A 13,217-nucleotide genomic window follows, 5' to 3' on the forward strand; every position below is an offset into this window, starting at 1 on the left:
GGGGCACCACTTCGGGGGGGTCCATGCCGGGGTCCCTTATTGGGGGGATCCCGGTTGGGGGGGGTGTCTGTGCTGGGGTCCCCGGTCAGAGGGTCCCGGTTGGGGGGGGTCCCAGTTGGGGGTTGGGGGACCCGGTTGGGAGGGGGGTCCGTGCTGGGGTCCCGGTCGGAGGGTCCTGGTTGGGGGTGGGGGTCTCGGTTCGGGGCGGAAACCGTGCTGGGGTCCCGCTGGGAGGGTCCTGGTTGGGGAGGTCCCGGTTGGGGGGGGTCCCAGTTGGCGGAGGAGTAGCGGTTGAGGGGGGGATCCGTGCTGGATTCCCGCTTGGAAGGTCCTGGTTGGGGGGGGGTCCCGGTTCGGGGGAGGGTCCCCGGTTGGGGGGGGGTCAGTGCTGGGGTCCTGGTCGGAGGGTCCTGGTTGGGGGGGGGTCTCGGTTGGGGGGGGTCCGTGCTGGGGTCCCTTATTGGGGGGGGTCCCGGTTAGGGGGGGGGGGTCCGTGCTGGGGGTCCCGGTCGGAAGGTCCTGGTTGAGGGGGTCCCGGTTGGGGGGAGGGTCCCCGGTTGGGGGGGGTCCGTGCTGGGGTCCCAGTCGGAGGGTCCTGGTTGGGGGTGTCCCGGTTTGGGGGTTCCCCGGTTGGGGGGATCCCAGTTGGGGGGGGTTGGGTCCGTGCTGGGTGTCCCGGTCTGAGGGTCCTGGTTGGGGGTTCCCGGTTGGGGGGAGGGTCCTCGGTTGGGGGGATCCCGGTTGGGAGGGGGGGTCCGTGCTGGGGTCCCGCTTGGAGGGTCCCGATTGGGGGGTTTGTCCGTGCTGGGGGTCCCGGTCGGATGGTCCCGGTTGGAGGGGGGTCCCCGGTTGAGGGGGTCCCGGTCAGAGGGTCCTGGTTGGGGGGGGGTCCCGGTTGGGGAGGGTCCCCGGTTGAGGGGGTCCCGGTTGAGGGGGTGTTCTGTGCTGGGGTCCCGGTCGGAGGTTCCTGGTTGGGGGGGTCCCGGTTGGAGGGGGGTCCCCGGTGGAGGGGGTCCCGGTTGGGGGGGTGTTCTGTGCTGGGGTTCTGGTTGGGGGTGTCCCGGTTTGGGGGGTGTCCCCGGTTGGGGGGGTCCCGGTTGGGAGGGGGGGGTCCGTGCTGGGGATCCCGGTCGGAAGGTCCTGATTGGGGGGTGTCCCGGTTTGGGGGGTGTCCCCGGTTGGGGGGGTCCCGGTTGGGGGGGGGGTCCGTGCTGGGGGTCCCAGTCGGAAGGTCCTGATTGGGGGGAGGTCCCGGTTTGGGGGGTTCCCCAGTTGGGGGGGTCCCGGTCGGAGGGTCCCGGTTGGGGGGTGTCCCGGTTTGGGGGGTTCCCCAGTTGGGGGGGGTCCCGGTTGGGGGGGGTGAGGGGGGTGTTCCGTGCTGGGGTCCCGGTTTGGGGGGGGGATGTCCCCATTTGGGGGGGGGGTGTCCTGGTTGGGGGGGTGGGGGGGGGTGTTCCGTGCTGGGGTCCCGGTTGGGGGGGGGTGTCCCCATTTGGGGGGGGGTGTTCCCCACTGGGGTCCCGCCGGCTGCGCCCCCCGCGGCCGCTCCCCGCGCCGCAGCCCCGCGGATGCGGCAAAGGCCTGCGCATAAATTATGTTCATGACGCAGCAGCTAAAAAATCCCCCGGGAGGAGGAGGAGGAGGAGGAGGAGGGGGAAAAAAACACCCCACTCACCCCCACGCACCAAACCCCCCCCCAACACCCCGAACCCGGGGGTCCCGTGCCCCCCCCACCCCACCCCCCCCGCCTCTTTGTGCCGCCAAAGCCGCTGTGAGATGAATCGTTAATTAATTCCCGGCCGAGGAGCAACGCGGGGCGGTGCGGAGCCCCCATTCCCCCCCCCCTTCCCCGTCCCCGTTTTCCCCCCCGCGGAGCAACGCGGAGCTCCACGGAGCAGCGCGGAGCTGCCCCCCCCCCCCCCCCCCCCCAACAGGCAGCGCGGAGCTCCACGGAGCATCGCGGAGCTCCACGATCGGGTCGGAGCTGCCCCCCCCGAGCCAGCGCGGAGCTCCACGGAGCGGGTCGGAGCTCCACGATCGGCTCGGAGCTGCCCCCCTAAAGCAGCGCGGAGCTCCACGAGCAGGACGGAGCAGCGCGGAGCCCCCCGGTGAGTGCGGGGCCGGGGCCGGAGCGGGGCCGGGCGGGGGGCGGGGGGGCCGCGCGGTGAATATGCAATGCGGTAATTAGCATAATTTATATATTTATGATAAAGAGCCGGGGATGGGGGGGGGAAAGCGGCGCGGAAAACAGAGGAGAGAGGGGGGCAGTGGGATTGGAACTGGGATTGGGAGGGGGGGAACTGGGGGGAACTGGGGAGAACTGGGAATACAGGCACCAAGAGTGGGGATGGAGGGGGGGGGCACTGGGATTGGGAGGGAGGGAACTGGGGAGAACTGGGAAAATAGGGACCAAGAGTGGGGATGGGGGGGGAACTGGGATTGGGGGGGGGAACTGGGGAGAACTGGGAATACAGGCACCAAGAGTGGGGTTGGGGGGGGGGGGGAACTGGGATGGGGGGGGGAACTGGGATTGGGAGGGAGGGAACTGGGGAGAACTGGGAACAGAGGCACCAAGAGTAGGGATGGAGGGGGGGGGCACTGAGATTAGGAGGGGGGGAACTGGGATTGGGAGAGGGGGAACTGGGGAGAACTGGGAACAGAGGCACCAAGAGTAGGGATGGAGGGGGGGCACTGGGATTGGGAGGGAGGGAACTGGGGAGAACTGGGAACACAGGGACCAAGAGTGGGGATGGAGGGGGGGAACTGGGATTGGGAGGGGGGGAACTGGGGAGAACTGGGAACATAGGTACCAAGAGTGGGGATGGAGGGAGGGGCACTGGGACGGGGGGGGGGAACTGGGATTGGGAGGGGGGGAACTGGTGAGAACTGGGAATTCAGGTACCAAGAATGGGGATGGAGAGGGAGACACTGGGATTGGGAGGGGGGGAACTGGTGAGAACTGGGAATTCAGGTACCAAGAATGGGGATGGAGAGGGAGACACTGGGATTGGGAGGGGGGGAACTGGGGAGAACTGGGAACACAGGCAACAAGAGTGGGGATGGAGGGGGGGCACTGGGATGGGGGGGGGGGAGGAACTGGGGAGAACTGGGAATACCCAAAGCAAGATTTGGGATGCAGGTGGTGGGGAAATGGGGGAACTGGGAATACGGGCGGTAGGAGTGGGGATGGAGGGGGGGCACTGGGATTGGGAGGGGGGGGAACTGGGAATACCCGAAGCAAGGTTTGGGATGCAGGTGGGGGGGAAATGGGGGAACTGGGGAGAACTGGGAATATGGGCACCGAGAGTGAGAGAGCTGATGGGGGGCACTGGGATGGGGGGGGGGGGAGGGTTAGGGGGTGCTAAGGGGGGATACTGGGGGGACCGAGGGGCAGAGAAAGAGGGGCAGGAGGAATTGGGGGCTGTGGGAGATAGGATTTGGGGGGCAGGAGAGGGGGGACAGTGTTGGGGTCCTGCCGGGGGGGGGCAAAGGGACCCTCTGGGCTGTGGGTGTCGGGCAGGGATTGGGGTGAGCGGAGTCGGGGGGGGATGGAGAGTGGGGCTGGGGGGTACAGGGGCATTTTGGGGTGCTCCAGCCCAGTGCTGCGAGGCTTATGGGGGGGCTGTGCACCCCTGCAGGGGGGGTCTCTGCCCTGAGCCCCTCAATTTGCGGATTTTTTTTTGGGGGGGACACCCTTTCCCTGGATGCTGCGGAGCTCCGGCAGCGCAGGGAACAGGGAGGCACCTATGGATAGGGTGGATCCCAACTGTCGGGGTGGGGTGAGAAATGCAATGGGGGGGGGGGCTGCGTGCGCCTCTTCCCTGGGGAGCAGAGGGAAGAGCTCTCCCCCCTTGGACCCGTCTCCGGTGTCAGGTTTGATCCTCAGCCACGGGTTGTGCAAAAAGGGGCACAACCTGCCCCCCACTTCATGACTGGTGGGACTGCAGCCTCCAGGGGGGCTCCTGGGCCCCCCCCAACCATCCGTGATATCCCTTTGGGCCATCCCAGGACCCCTGAGGTGACTCCCAGGATGTTGGCAGGACAGAGGGATTGATGCTCCGGGCGCTGTTTTGGGGGGGCGACAGATGTCGGAGCTGCGATTGCACCAGGTTGGAAGATCCCAAAGCTCCTCCCGGCTTTGCCGTGCTCGCCTGGTAGGACCAGAACTTCATCCCATCATCCCCTCGTTGGGTAGCAGGAATAAAGACACTTTCCCATCTCTCTCCGGAGAAAGGATGGGATTCCTGGGAAGTCACCAGAGCTGATCCGACTGCTCCTCGCGCGGAGCCGCCCGCGTTTGCGCTACGACGAAGAACGAAATCCTGTTCCCCTCAACACGGCCACGCAGATGGGTTTTATCCAGGATGGGAATTTGCCCCGAAATCCCGGGATGATGGGAAGCGTAGCGACGATGAAGAGGTTCATCCCGGGCAGTTGCAGCACGAGATGCCGCGCGCCCATCTCCGAGCATCTTCACTCCCATTGGGAAATACCGTGGCTTGGAGGAAAATGCTCCTCGTTAGCGATGCAAAGAACGGATTCAAACCACCAAACCGGCAACTGGTTTGGTGTTTTCCCAGTTTTTTTTTCAAGCAAGGTTTGAACCCTCCATTGGGTATTTCCCCTCCTTTGATGGAGCAATTGAAGGATCGCTCCTCTTTCTGCTCAGAATTGGACACGGAGCGAGTCGTGCTTCCACCGCCGCTCATTCCTGGTGGTTGGGGCTGAATCAATGCCACCCAACCTCTCATCCCATGTGTTTTGCATCTCTCAGAGGAGATAATCCAGGCTGGGAAGTGACTGCTCCATGACAGCAGCTCCGCTTCCTCCACCGCTGCGAATTCCCAAGCCAACCTCGTGTCCGGGCACAACGGAGCTCCTGAGGCTGTTTGGTGAACCCTGTGACCACCACGGAGCAGCCCCGGCTGAACCTTCTCGCTGGAAGATGAGTTGAGTCATAAGTGATAGTAGATTTGGAGAATGGATTGGGAACAGCCCTGAGGAGAAGGACGTGGAGGGCTGAGGGAGGAGAAGCTCCATGTGAGCCGGAAGAGTGCACTCATAGCCCAGAAACCAACCGTGTCCTGGGCTGCGTCCAAAGCTGTGGGACCAGTAGGGAGGGAAGGGATTCTGCCCCTCTGCTCCGCTCTGGTGAGACCCACCTGGAGTCCTGTGTCCAGTTCTGGAGTCCTCAGCACAGGAAGGACATGGAGCTGTTGGAGCGAGTCCAGAGGAGGCCACGGAGATGATCCGAGAGCTGGAGGACCTCTTGTTCAAGGACAGGCTGAGAGAGTTGGGATTGTTCATCCTGGAGAAGAGAAGGCTGTGGGGAGACATTAGAGCAGCTTCTGGTCTGGAAAGGGGCTCCAGGAAAGCTGGGGAGGGGTTCCTGATCAGGAAGGACAGGAAGAGGACGAGAGGAACGGGTGTTTGCTAAAAGAGGGGAGATTGAGATGAGATCTTGAGCAGAAATCTTTTGCTGTGAGGGTGAGGAGGCCCTGGCCCAGGTTGTCCAGAGCAGCGGTGGCTGCCCCATCCCTGGAGGGGTTCCAGGCCAGGTTGGATGGGGCTTTGGAGCCCCTGATCCAGCGGGAGGTGTCCCTGCCCATTGCAAGGGTTGGAACTGGATGGAGCTTGGAGGTCCCTTCCAACCCAAAGCGTTCCACGAGACTATGAGTTTTCCTGGGCTCTCCTTCGGGATTCGGCTGCCCCAGCGCTGGTTTGGGGATTTCCAGGCACAGATATGACTCAACACCATGGATGAAGAAAGCTGGGGAGGTGCCCAAAGGCCTCCCAGGGGTGAAAACTCCTCTGTCTTATAGTTCATCATCCTGCCAGCGTGGGCGCCTCCGGCTTTCCCTTCCAGCCCTGATCTTCAGGAATTGCCCAGACGGGCTCTGCTCCGGCTGAATGGGGGAAAATGGGGTAGGAATGGGATTTCCATCACTTTGCTCCTTAGTGGGAAGGTTGTAAATGGGAGCTTGGGGCTCCACTCCCAGCAGGACAAAATGCCTGTGTTTCTCTTCCCTCTTGGTTCACAATGGGCGAGCTCGGCTGCAGGGTGCTTGCCGGTCATCTTCTGCCTCAGTTTCCCCATCTGTAAATCAAGTCTTGCGAGCGATGCAGTTCAAAGTTCCCTCCGTTTTAGGAGGGAAGTTGATTTGTGAGTGGGGAAAAATCCCTTTAGAATCGTAGAGTCGCTAAGTTGGGAAAGACCTTTGAGATCATCAACCCCAACCATAGCTGTCCACTACTAAACCATAGCCCTGGGGACCTCCTCTTGTCCATCTTTTGAACACCTCCAGGGATGGGGACTCCACCACCGCCCTGGGCAGCCATTCCAGTGCTTGGAGAACCCTTTCGGTGAAGAAATTGTTCCTGATGTCCAATGTGAACCTGCCCTGGTGCAACTTGAGGCCATTCCCTCTTCTCCTATCACCTATTTCTTGGGAGAGGAGACCAACACCCACCTCACCACCACCAACCCCCTCACCCCAACCTCCTTTTCAGGAGCTGCAGAGAGCGATGAGGTCTCCCCTCAGCCTCCTTTTCTCCAGACCAAACCCCACCAGGTCCCTCAGCCTCTCCCAGAACCTCTGTTCTCCAACCCCTTCCGCAGCTCCGTTCCCTTCTCCGGACATGTTCCAGCCCCTCAAGGTCTTTCTTGGAGTGAGGGGCCCAGAACTGACCCAGGATTCGAGGTGTGGCCTCTCCAGCGCCGAGTGCAGGGGGACGATCCCTTCCCTGCTCTGTTGGCCACCCCATGGCTGATCCAAGCCTGGATGCCGGTGGCCTTCTTGGCCACTGGGCACACTCCAGGGAGGAGGACCACAACCTGGGTTGGTCCCTTTGGTGTCGGTGACAGCTTTGCCAGAGGTACCGAGATGCCTTTTCCTCGTGTCCAGACCTGCCTGGGGACCAGAACCACTGCTTTAGTGGTGGCTTTCTGGGCTCATCGCCCTGAAGCTGATGTCACTTTGTGGGCCATTGAAGCTCCTCAGCCTGGGATAGGAGTGTCCATTCAAGGCAATTAACTCAAGTTAAGTCATCAACACATTGGAGGGAAGAGAGGGATCCGGAGGGACCTGGACAGGCTGGAACGGTGGGGCCGTGTGAACCTCGTGAGGTTCAAGAAGGCCAAGGGCAGGGTCCTGCTCCTGGGTGGGGACAATCCCCAGCACAAGTCCGACCGGACGGAGAATTGATTTGGAGCAGCCCTGAGGAGAGGACTTGGGGGTTTTGGGGGAGGAGAAGCTCCACAGGAGCTGGAAAAGTGCACTCACAGCCCAGAAAGCCAAACCGTGTCCTGGGCTGCATCCAAAGCCATGGGAGCAGCAGGGACGGAAGGGATTCTGCCCTTCTGCTCCGCTCTGGTGAGACCAAACCTGGAGCCCTGTGTCCAATTCTGGAGTCCTCAGCGTGAGAAGGAGATGGAGCTGTTGGAGCGAGTCCAGAGGAGACCACGGAGATGATCCGAGGGCTGGAGAACCTCCTGTATGAGGTCAGGCTGAAAGAGTTGGGGTTGTTCATCCTGGAGAAGAGAAGGCTGTGGGGAGACCTTAGAGCAGCTTCCAGTCTGGAAAGCAGCTCCAGGAAAGCTGGGGAGAAGCTCTTGATCAGGAAGGACAGGGAGAGGATGAGGGGAACGGCTTTGAGCTGAGAGAGGGGAGGTTGAGATGAGATATTCATAGAATCATGGAATTGGAGGGGACCTTAAAGATCATCCACTTCCAACCCCCCTGCCGTGGGGAGGGATGAAGGTTGGATTGTTGGAATCTTAGGAAGGAATGTTTTCCTGTGAGGAGCCCTTGGTTGAAGAAGAAGCCTCAATAGAGCGGTGGTGGCTGCCCCATCCTTGGGGGGATTCCGGGCGAGGTTGGATGGGGCTCGGAGCCCCTCATCCAGTGGGAGGTGGATGGGCTTTGAGTTCCCTTCCAACCCATTCCATGATCAGGACAGCGAGTACTTGGTGAGCTTCATCCGTGTCCAAACTCCTGCACGGAGCCGCTCGAATTCACCTCTTCCGACTTCTCACCTGTGGCAAGTTTGTTCAAACTTAGATTTCCACCCACTTGGGATCCAAGTGGCTCCGTCTCTGAGTCATCAACGCTTGTAATTAACACGGCAATTATATTCACAGCGAGACGTGGAGCATCTTAAATTATGCTGCCTTTCCCCCCCACCCCCTTCCTCCTGTTTTTAATATTATTATTATTATTTTGTGCATTTCGTTTCCTTGCCGCCATCTGTCGCGAGTCGGCTGTCGTGCGCTCAGCACCACCATCTGCACGCAGGATTAGGCCCATTCATTAAAAAAAAAAAATTAAAAGAAAGTGTGAAGAAGTGCAATAAAATGCTGCTGCCGTGGCGTCTGCCGGGGGAGGAGCGCCCACTCTGACACCCGAAGCGCTCCCGCCACCGAACTGCGCCGAGACTGACATTCCGAAATGTCTGGTTAATCGGTTTGGGCGCTAATTGGTGTCTTTGCGTGGCAGCGAGGAAAAATGACTCTTCTCCTCTTCTCCTCTCTCTTCTCTCTCTTCTCTCCCTTCTCTCCCTTCTCTCTTCTCTCTTCTCTTTTCTCTCTTCTCTTCTCTTCTCTTCTCTTCTCTTCTCTTCTCTTCTCTTCTCTTCTCTTCTCTTCTCTTCTCTTCTCTTCTCTCTCTTCTCTCCCTTCTCTCCCTTCTCTCCCTTCTCTCTTCTCTCTTCTCTTTTCTCTCTTCTCTTCTCTTCTCTTCTCTTCTCTTCTCTTCTCTTCTCTTCTCTTCTCTTCTCTTCTCTTCTCTTCTCTTCTCTTCTCTTCTCTTCTCTTCTCTCCTCTCCTCTCCTCTCCTCTCCTCTCCTCTCCTCTCCTCTCCTCTCCTCTCCTCTCCTCTCCTCTCCTCTCCTCTCCTCTTCTCGTCTCTTTTCTCTCTTCTCTTCTCTTTTCTCTCTTCTCTCTTCTCTCTTCTCTTCTCTTCTCTTCTCTTCTCTTCTCTTCTCTTCTCTTCTCTTCTCTTCTCTTCTCTTCTCTTCTCTTCTCTTCTCTTCTCTTCTCTTCTCTTCTCTCCTCTCCTCTCCTCTCCTCTCCTCTCCTCTCCTCTCCTCTCCTCTCCTCTCCTCTCCTCTCCTCTCCTCTTCTCGTCTCTTTTCTCTCTTCTCGTCTCTTTTCTCTCTTCTCTTCTCTTCTCTTCTCTTCTCTTCTCTTCTCTTCTCTTCTCTTCTCTTCTCTTCTCTTCTCTTCTCTTCTCTTCTCTTCTCTCCTCTCCTCTCCTCTCCTCTCCTCTCCTCTCCTCTCCTCTCCTCTCCTCTCCTCTCCTCTCCTCTTCTCGTCTCTTTTCTCTCTTCTCTTCTCTTCTCTTCTCTTCTCTTCTCTTCTCTTCTCTTCTCTTCTCTTCTCTTCTCTTCTCTTCTCTTCTCTTCTCTTCTCTTCTCTTCTCTTCTCTCCTCTCCTCTCCTCTCCTCTCCTCTCCTCTCCTCTCCTCTCCTCTCCTCTCCTCTCCTCTCCTCTCCTCTCCTCTCCTCTCCTCTCCTCTCCTCTCCTCTCCTCTCCTCTCTCCTCTCCTCTCCTCTCTCCTCTCTCCTCTCCTCATTATTGGAGCCCTCCAACGTGGGGCAGACGAGAACGATCCATGGCTCGCGCTGAGGTTGACCCGGCACTCAGAGCAGGGATTTTATTCCCCTTTCAACCTTGCTCCGCTCTGGTCGTGCTGGAACCGCGCGCTTTGGGCAGAGACTGGGATGGACAGGGCTGGGTGACAACCAGGGCTGGGTGACAACCAGGGCTGGGTGACAACCAGGGCTGGGTTGGCACTGGATTTGGTCTCCATACGTTGGCCAACTCCAAGGAAAGCCTTTGCGATGCCACAGGTGGTTCGAGTTGAGTTCCCCAAGCTCTCCTCCTCTTTGAGGGCCAAGGAGAGAGAATTCAGTTGCGAGGATGGAGATGCTTTTGTGTCATTGGCTTTCGCCAAGAGCCTGGCGCGTGGGACGCCGTTGCTCCTCAGCACTTTCCAGGAGCGCTGGGAGCAGGCAGAGCTCGGCTCAGACAGCTCCGGTGTTTCTTTCCCTGCAGCCCAAGCCTGGAGTGCCGCAGCGCGGAGGAACCCCATCTCCTGCCAGGAGCGTCCGTTCACCCAGAGCAAACAGTGAGTGCTCACCGGGGCTGCGGCCTCTCCCCACACCGCCGCCTCCGCCATCCCGTGGGATTTCGGCTACGCGCTCCCCGCACAGCGTCCCAGTGCTCCCCATCCACGCTGGGCTCTGCTCTCCAGTGGCTGCGCGGGTGGAGTTGGCGTTTGGGTGTGTACGGGCGGTGGAGGAAGGGTCTCCCCAAAGACCCCTGAACCCGTTGGCCATCCCTTCCATTCCAGCTGCGCCCTTCTTCCCAGTTTGGGCTCCCACTTTGGGCTCCCACTTTGGGCTCCCACTTTGGGCTTCCACTTTGGGCTGCCAGTTTGAGCTCCCAGTTTGCGCTCCCAGTTTGAGCTCCCAGTTTGCGCTCCCAGTTTGAGCTCCCAGTTTGGGCTGCCAGTTTGAGCTCCCAGTTTGCGCTCCCAGTTTGGGCTCCCAGTTTGCGCTCCCAGTTCTGGTTCCCAGTTTGAGCTCCCAATTTGGGCTCCCAGTTTGGGCTCCCAGTTTGGGCTCCCAGTTTGAGCTCTCAGTTTGAGCTCCCAGTTTGAGCTCCCAGTTCTGGTTCCCAGTTTGGGGTCCCAGTTTGGTCTCCCAGTTTGAGCTCCCAGTTTGGGCTCCCAGTTTGCGTTCCCAGTTTTGGCTCCCAGTTTGCGCTCCCAGTTTGAGCTCCCAGTTTGGGCTCCCAGTTTGGGTTCCCAGTTTGGGCTCCCAGTTTGGGCTCCCAGTTTGAGCTCCCAGTTTGGGCTCCCAGTTTGCGCTCCCAGTTTGGGTTCCCAGTTTGGGCTCCCAGTTTGGGCTCCCAGTTTGAGCTCCCAGTTTGGGCTCCCAGTTTGGGCTCCCAGTTTGCGCTCCCAGTTTTGGCTCCCAGTTTGGGCTCCCAGTTTGGGCTCCCAGTTTGAGCTCCCAGTTTGAGCTCCCAGTTTGGGCTCCCAGTTTGAGCTCCCAGTTTGGGCTCCCAGTTTGCGCTCCCAGTTTGAGCTCCCAATTTGGGCTCCCAGTTTGAGCTCCCAGTTTGAGCTCCCAATTTGGGCTCCCAGTTTGAGCTCCCAGTTTGCGCTCCCAGTTTGAGCTCCCAGTTTGGTCTCCCAGTTTGCGCTCCCAGTTTGAGCTCCCAGTTTGAGCTCCCAGTTTTGGTTCGCAGTTTGAGCTCCCAGTTTTGGCTCCCAGTTTTGGCTCCCAGTTTGGGCTCCCAGTTTGCGCTCCCAGTTTGGGCTCCCAGTTTGGGCTCCCAGTTTTAGCTCCCAGTTTGAGCTCCCAGTTTGAGCTCCCAGTTTGAGCTCCCAGTTTTGGTTCCCAGTTTGACCTCCCAGTTTTGGCTCCCAGTTTTGGCTCCCCGTTTGATTCCCAGTTTGCGCTCCCAGTTTGATTCCCAGTTTGATTCCCACTTTGAGCTCTCAGTTTGATTCCCAGTTTGGGCTCCCAGTTTGATTCCCAGTTTGCGCTCCCAGTTTGATTCCCAGTTTGATTCCCAGTTTGATTCCCAGTTTGGCTCCCCGTTTGATTCCCAGTTTGCGCTCCCAGTTTGATTCCCAGTTTGAGCTCTCAGTTTGATTCCCAGTTTGCGCTCCCAGTTTGATTCCCAGTTTGCGCTCCCAGTTTGATTCCCAGTTTGATTCCCACTTTGAGCTCTCAGTTTGATTCCCAGTTTGGGCTCCCAGTTTGATTCCCAGTTTGCGCTCCCAGTTTGATTCCCAGTTTGATTCCCAGTTTGATTCCCAGTTTGGCTCCCCGTTTGATTCCCAGTTTGCGCTCCCAGTTTGATTCCCAGTTTGGCTCCCCGTTTGATTCCCAGTTTGCGCTCCCAGTTTGATTCCCAGTTTGGGCTCTCAGTTTGATTCCCAGTTTGAGCTCCCAGTTTGATTCCCAGTTTGAGCTCTCAGTTTGATTCCCAGTTTGCGCTCCCAGTTTGATTCCCAGTTTGAGCTCCCAGTTTGATTCCCAGTTTGAGCTCTCAGTTTGATTCCCAGTTTGCGCTCCCAGTTTGATTCCCAGTTTGAGCTCCCAGTTTGATTCCCAGTTTGAGCTCCCAGTTTGATTCCCAGTTTGGGCTCCCAGTTTGAGCTCCCAGTTTGAGCTCCCAGTTTGGGCTCCCAGTTTGTGCTCCCAGTTTGAGCTCCCAGTTTGAGCTCCCAGTTTGGGCTCCCAGTTTGTGCTCCCAGTTTCGGCTCCCACTTTGATTCCCAGTTTGGCTCCCACTTTGATTCCTAGTTTGATTCCCAGTTTGGCTCCCAGTTTGATTCCCAGTTTTGATTCCCAGTTTGAGCTCCCAGTTTGATTCCCAATTTGTGCTCCCAGTTTTGGCTCCCAGTTTGATTCCCAGTTTGCGCTCCCAGTTTGATCTCCCAGTTTGATCTCCCAGTTTGATCTCCCAGTTTGAGCTCCCAGTTTGAGCTCCCAGTTTGAGCTCCCAGTTTTGGCTCCTAGTTTGATTCCCAGTTTGATTCCCAGTTTCAGCTCCCAGTTTGAGCTCCCAGTGTGCGCTCCCAGTTTGATTCCCAGTTTGATTCCCAGTTTGGGCTCCCAGTTTCATTCCCAGTTTCATTCCCAGTTTGGTGTGAATCCATCAGGAATGGGGTCAGAGCCCCTCACACTCCCAACAACCCCTCCCTGGAGCTGCTCAGAAAGCCCCTCCGAAGCCTTTTCCTTCCCCTTCCCGCTCTCTCCGGGACTCTTTCCCCCTTGGATTTGCTGCCTTGCGGGCAGCCCGGTTATCCCCGGTTATCCCCGGTTATCCCCGGCTCCGGCTCCGGCTGCGGGAATTCTCATTAACTTTTAATAATGCCGACTGCCGGCGCGATCCGCTCGCCCGTCCCTCGCTCCGCTCCCTGTCTCATTAGAAGGAGTTGTTAATTAATCCGCATCCCGACATCCCGGAGGTGTTTGTCTGCTCCGAAGCTGCGGCCGCGTTTCAAAAGCCACAGCATCTACCGGAGATCCATCACCAAAAGCCACAGCATCTACCGGAGATCCATCACCAAAAGCCACAGCATCTTCCGGAGATCCATCACCAAAAGCCACAGCATCTTCCGGAGATCCATCACCAAAAGCCACAGTGGATGGAGATCCATCACCAAAAGCCACAGCATCTACTGGAGATCCATCAC

At 58.8% G+C, this 13,217-nt stretch overlaps 1 protein-coding gene across 1 annotated transcript in view; it reads left to right on the top strand.

The window, feature by feature from the left end:
• The first annotated feature begins 1,934 nt into the window (after positions 1–1,934).
• POU6F1 (POU class 6 homeobox 1) overlaps positions 1,935–13,217 on the top strand; it is a 33,466-nt gene continuing 22,183 nt past the window's right edge. Inside the window, exons 1-2 of the mRNA XM_054051355.1 lie at positions 1,935–2,108; positions 10,055–10,127. The gene's annotated coding sequence lies outside the window, so the exon portion shown is untranslated. The remainder of the gene's footprint in view (positions 2,109–10,054; positions 10,128–13,217) is intronic.

The sequence above is a fragment of the Cuculus canorus genome, chromosome 29, assembly GCF_017976375.1.
Source record: "Cuculus canorus isolate bCucCan1 chromosome 29, bCucCan1.pri, whole genome shotgun sequence".
Lineage (NCBI taxonomy): Eukaryota > Metazoa > Chordata > Aves > Cuculiformes > Cuculidae > Cuculus > Cuculus canorus.